The sequence below is a fragment of the Gossypium arboreum genome, chromosome 5, assembly GCF_025698485.1.
Source record: "Gossypium arboreum isolate Shixiya-1 chromosome 5, ASM2569848v2, whole genome shotgun sequence".
NCBI classification, from domain to species: domain Eukaryota; kingdom Viridiplantae; phylum Streptophyta; class Magnoliopsida; order Malvales; family Malvaceae; genus Gossypium; species Gossypium arboreum.
The window spans coordinates 38,501,780-38,507,833 of record NC_069074.1 but is presented as its reverse complement, the minus strand read 5'-3'; the positions used below and the strand labels follow the sequence as shown (position 1 = coordinate 38,507,833).

Below are 6,054 nucleotides of genomic sequence, written 5' to 3'. Positions count from 1 at the left end.
AAAATGTATGTAATATAATATATAAAAATATCATAAGGAGTAAAGTATAATATGTAATAAAATATGAAAACAAATAATAATATAATATAATATATATAAATATAGCGAAATATATAAAATGTATATAGAAAAAAACATATAATAATATAACATACATAAATAAAAAATATTTTTATACATAATTAACATATGGAAAAAAATACATATATTCTTTTTAAAAATATTAATACAATGTAAATAATATATATGCCATATAAAATAATATAATAATATATGATATAATAAAATAAATGTATTTTCCTATTTGATAATAATATAACATGCAATTTTAATATAAAATAATAATATATATTAAATAAATAAATAAATTTTAAATAAATAAATTTATAAGTAAAAGGAACTAAAATTAAAAGTAATTGAAAATTTTGGGCTAAATTTAAAAAAAAATTTAAGCTTATCTAGAAAACGAATTAAAACCAAGGGACTCATTGGGAAATTAGCCCTAATCCAAGAAAACGATTCCGTTTCTTTGGAATGGATTTAAAAAAGGGCGCTAGGATTAAATTGAAATTGATATAAAATACTGGGGCTAAATTAAAATAAAAACTAAAATGAAATTTTAAAATTTGAAAACACGGAAGGGCCGATTTGGAAATTTTCCCATTTATTAAAAAAACACGCGAATCCTCCCCGGGTCTTCGGGTCAACGCATGGATCCTCCTTGGAACGACGCCGTTTTAAAGCTTATTGTTTTAAGCTAAACGACATCGTTTTAATAAGGCTATATAAGCCAATTTTTAGCTTAAAAAATCACTTTTAACCTGGTTTTTTTTTTTTAAAAAAAAGAAAATCCTCTGAAAGAGGAATGGGGAAGGGGCTCTCAGCGCTCCGTTGAGCTTCCGTCTCCGACCTTTCACGCGCCCACGCGCCGCCACATACGATGGCTCAGAAGGCTAAAAACCTTCTTTCTTCTGGGTAAAACACAGGTAATCTTCTTCTCTTTTAATATTATCAGTTTTTTTTTTTAAAAAACGATTTGTATGCCTGTTGAGAAGAAAAAAAAACAAATAAATAACAGAATATAAAACTTTAATCACCTTTTTTAAGAAAATGCTCGAACTTTTCTTTTATGTCTCTGTATATCTTTTTATTTTTCTTTTTGTAAGAAAAAGTCGGTCCCCTTTTTACATCGTATTTTACATCCATTTATACTGTTTACAAATAAATCTAAAAAAAAAAAACCCTATTTTGATTCTTGATTTGCTTGCTTCTTTCCTTTTCTTGCAGGTTAATGGCGCAATCTTCGGCGGTGGGTCATGATCCATGCGCCGATTGCGGCGTGGCATGGGAACTGGAACCACAGCGCTGATGGTGGCTACTGGAACGACGTGATTCGAAAAGGCGCGTCTTTCGGGATGATTGTGGAGCCTAGGGTTTCTGAAACCCTAGGCTTCTCTGTATTCTGCTAATATCTTGGGCCGTTTGGGCTCTGTGTACTTTGGGTTGAGGGTGTAAATGGGTCTACTGGGTAGTTGGGTTTATTGGGTTATTGGTATTTGGGCTACTGGGTTACAAGTTATAACCGGTCTGCTAGGTCTAGGTTAAATGGTTCAATTAATTTGGGCTTTTGTAAACTGGACTGTAATAGACGTTTTAAATAAATAAATATTTATTTATCCAATTTTTTATTTTGTTTTCAGCTAGGTCAAATTTGAGCTACTACAATATATATATATATATATATATATATATATATATATGCAGTGCATTAATTTAGGTTACCAAATTTTTGGAAAAAGAGAGTTAATTTATCATTTATTCCATAAGAAAAAATTATTTTGTTTTGCGGTAAATACATTTAATCTATGATATTTATATGTTATAACTATTCATTTTTTTATCTTTTTCCCTTTACAAAATTTGTTAAACTCCTTAAATTATTGATATAAAATAAATTATTAAATCTGATTATACTAATTCTTCATATTTATACATGTTAAAATTTTGGAAATAATTAAAATATGATAATTTAAAAAATATGGTGTCCAATTAATTTAATTAGTTGATTAATTTTAAATTTACATACGAAATTTGCTTACTTCAATATTGGCTTGGAGGAAATTAAGGAACTAGAAACATAAATAAATAAATTTTGGGCTTCAAGGTATAAATTTAATTTTTACTAAAAGATTTATAATATTTAAAAAAATCGCATTTTCATTATTTTAATTTTAACTAATAAAATAAATATTTATTTTGTTTGATGTATTTTTAATTAAAATTAAACTTATTTATTTTCATTTCATTATTTATCTTAAATACCCTAAATAAAAATAGTAGAAATAATAAAATATAAATACATTTTACTCTTAAATTTACTTTAAGAAAATAGAGTTTATAGAGTTTGATTTTACTATAGCAAAGCCCTTCCATTGAAGAGATCATTTTCTCAAGTTGTAGAGTATCTGTACCATTTACCATATATTTTTCTTTGGTTGGGTGATATTTTACCACATTAGAGTGCTTAAAATATTGAAAATTGTCATAATTTTATTTATCACTATTATATGAATTACTTAAATTCATCCAAAATATATCCCAATTGATTGATGGGTTAAGAATTGGTAGAAATTTGTATAGGAGAAGTAACTCAAACTCATCCAAAATAAGAAGATGATATGGTAGAAAAAGTCGACTCTTTATATAAGAAATGTACAAATAAGATGATATGAGTTAATTTAATCGATATAAGAAAGAATTAAAAAATAATTTCTTTTCAGGGTCCAAAATTACAAATTAGGAATCAAATATATATATGAAAACCTTGATGAGGTATACATGTGAGTTGGGCTGTTTGGTTGGTTTTAGGTTGGGTCAATGTAGATCGAAATATTTGTGATTTAAATTTTATTGAGTTATTTTAAATTTGAATTATTTTGAATTTGGATATTTTTGATTGAGTAATTTCATATTTAGTCATTTGAGTTTAATTTAATATTAAAATGAAATGAAAACAAAATTAAACAAGTTATTTAATTGATTTAAATCTATTATATAATTAATAGTTATCAAAGATAAATTTTGAAATAAATATAATAAATTGTTCTAAATTTAAATTAATTAACTTATATATATATATATATATATATATATATATAATCATAACAAAGTAAACCCTATTTAAATTGACGAAAATAACTTTTGTTGTTTAATTTCTTTTTCTAAAATTGTGGTTATAAATATTTTATTGTTAATAATATTTTAATTCTAAAACTTTGATATTTTTTATTGTTAATAATATTCATTTAAAGTAGAATTGTGATATTTTCATTGCTAATAACATTATCTAATTTAAAATTATGGAATAAGTAAAAATCAATTAAATTTTTAGGATTTAAAACACATGTAAAAATTAAAAGGAAAAGTAGTAAAAATCTTTTAGGATTTTCAAATAAATGATAAATAAAATAAAATAAAAATAAAATTTCAATTTGTTTTAAGATTTTGAAGTCAAACAAGACCAAAACCAAAAGATTTTGAGATTTTGAAATACATCAATTTATGTTTAGAGATTTTGCATTGAAATTTGAATTTTTTCTTCCATTTGTTAGTTTCATGTGTGTTACACTTGTTAGTTTCATACGTGCAGACACCTTCCAAGGAGCTTCTTATAAGAACTCTTTGCCGTGACACTTATTTGACAAACAAACCCATTCATTAATCGTCACATTAAGACTCAAGTACCACATCCGGAGCTAAAGTCTCTGTGACATCCCAAAATTGACCCTAGTCGGGATGTGGTTTCGGGACCACAAAACCGAGGCATAAAAATAATTTAAAATTTATTTTGATGCCTATGATATGTGTTAATTTGTGTGTGACATTTTTGATGATTGATTTAGTGTTATAAAGGTGAATTTCACTAGAAAGGACTTAGTAGTGAACTTTGAAAGTACGATAGGGAAATGTGTGATGACTAATTAAAGCATGCATGCAAAACAATGGACTTGCATGTCAAATTCCCCTTTTTATAGGTGGTGGCTGGCCATGGCAAGGAATTATGGGCAAAGAAAACATGTTATGACATGTTTTGTTAATGCATGATGTATTAAATGATAAAATAATTAGGTGTGGGAAGAGAAACAAAAAAAAATGTGTGTGAGTGTAGCATTTCCCCCCCATTGCCGTGTAGGTAAGAAAGAAAAAACAAAAAAATTTGTTCATCTTTTTCCCTCCTTCCTTTGGCCGAAATTTCTAAGAGGAAGAAGAGATTTTTGCTTCATTTTCTTTGTTTGGAAGAGATCTAGAAGGAGATTTGGCTAAACTTGCATCAAGATTAAGGTATGTATGAGGTTGTGTCATGAGATTCATGCATGTTTTTAGTTGATAGCTTGATGCTCTTGTTAGCCATGGTTCAAACCTTTGTTATATCATGGGGATGGTATTTGGCCAAGGTGGATTTTGTGTTAATGCCATTGCATGTTAAATATGAAGCTTGTTAATGGTATATGTGATGGGGGATTGATGGCTCTTGGACTTTCTTTTTAGTATTTTTGAGTAAGACATTAAGTTCTTTTGCTTAATCATGACCAAAATGATGGTGTTGTGATGTATTCGGTCATGGTATATCCACAAGTATGATTCATGCATGTTGCATGGTAGGTAAGATTTGAGCTTTGGATATGTGTTTATATTTGGATATAAACAACTTAAGATTCGGCCCTTGTACCTACATGAATATGTGTTTGCACATGATGAATTGGTATGACATATATACTATTTCAAGGTGTATATTTGCTTGTGATGATGTTTTCGGTTATGTAGTAAATGAGAGATGTGCATTGAGCTACAATATGTAATGCGTTAGTTAGTAAATGCATGCTGTTTTTTGTGTGTGGTATTAAGTGTAAAATTGGCCTCAACATAGACATGCATATTCGGCCAAATGAAGTAGATTGGTGTGCATGTATTCGGTTAGAGGCAACCGTATTGAAGCCTTATCTTGGCTTAGATAATTGACTAAATGGGTAATAAGTGAGAATGGTTGCCGAATACACATACATACATATGCATGTGTAATTGAATTATGAATGTTTAGCAAGATGGTTAAACTAGTTAATTTATTGATTAGCCCAAGAAGCTAGAGGGGGAGAATCAAGCAAAAGCAAAGGAAAGAACATCGAATAGCCGAGTTGGAACCATTTTACCCAACACAAGGTAAGTCATTAAGCACATATGTTTGATATTGCTTAAATGATTGTAAAATCTATGCAATTGTGTTTAATGGGATGATATATATATATAAATGAAAATGTATGTGTATGGAGTGATGACATTTGTTGAATGTAAAAGAAATAGTGAAATGTGTAGAAAGTTTGCTTTCGGCACTAAGTGTCTTGGGCAATACGTGTGTACGGTGACGAGATTGGCACTAAGTGTGCATGCTGAAAATATATGGCACTAGGTGTGCATGCTGAAAATATATGGCACTAAGTGTGCATGCTGGAAATATACGGCACTGGGTGTGCGAGCTCGAAGGGTATGGCACTATGTGTGCGGGCTTAAATTGCATGGCACTAAGTGTGCGAAATCGAGTAATAAGCACTGTGTGTGCGTACTCTATATATATGTATATATATATCTCCGATCGAACAATTATATGGAGGGTGTGTCTCCATCGAGTTGAGTATGGACAGCGGATCGGGTAAGTACCTTGAGCTCATGACGAATAGGAAATACGTTCATGCTCGGGGTTGAACTTGGTAAGCCTTAAATCTATGTGATGATTGAAATTGTATGATTGTGGTGGAAATGAGTTAGTGTGTGAAAATGCCTCAAATATCTTGTTGTGTAGAATATGAAATGTGGATGTATGACTTGGTATGAGATTGGACCGAAAGGTCCGAGGAATTATGGTATAGATTCGATATGGATGAGTACCTAGCCTCGTTTATTGTTTCATGTTGTAGTAACTTTATCAATGGATTGATGAATGCTTATGACTTACTGAGTTATAAACTCACTCGGTGTTTTCTTGTCACCCATTTTAGGTCT

General features: G+C 29.2%; 1 long non-coding RNA gene across 1 annotated transcript; it reads left to right on the top strand.

The window, feature by feature from the left end:
* Positions 1-706: 706 nt before the first annotated feature.
* Positions 707-1,681, top strand: LOC128292589 (uncharacterized). The gene is made up of 2 exons (XR_008282574.1): positions 707-986; positions 1,288-1,681. It is a non-coding gene; the product is annotated as an uncharacterized LOC128292589 (long non-coding RNA).
* The last annotated feature ends 4,373 nt before the right edge of the window (positions 1,682-6,054 follow it).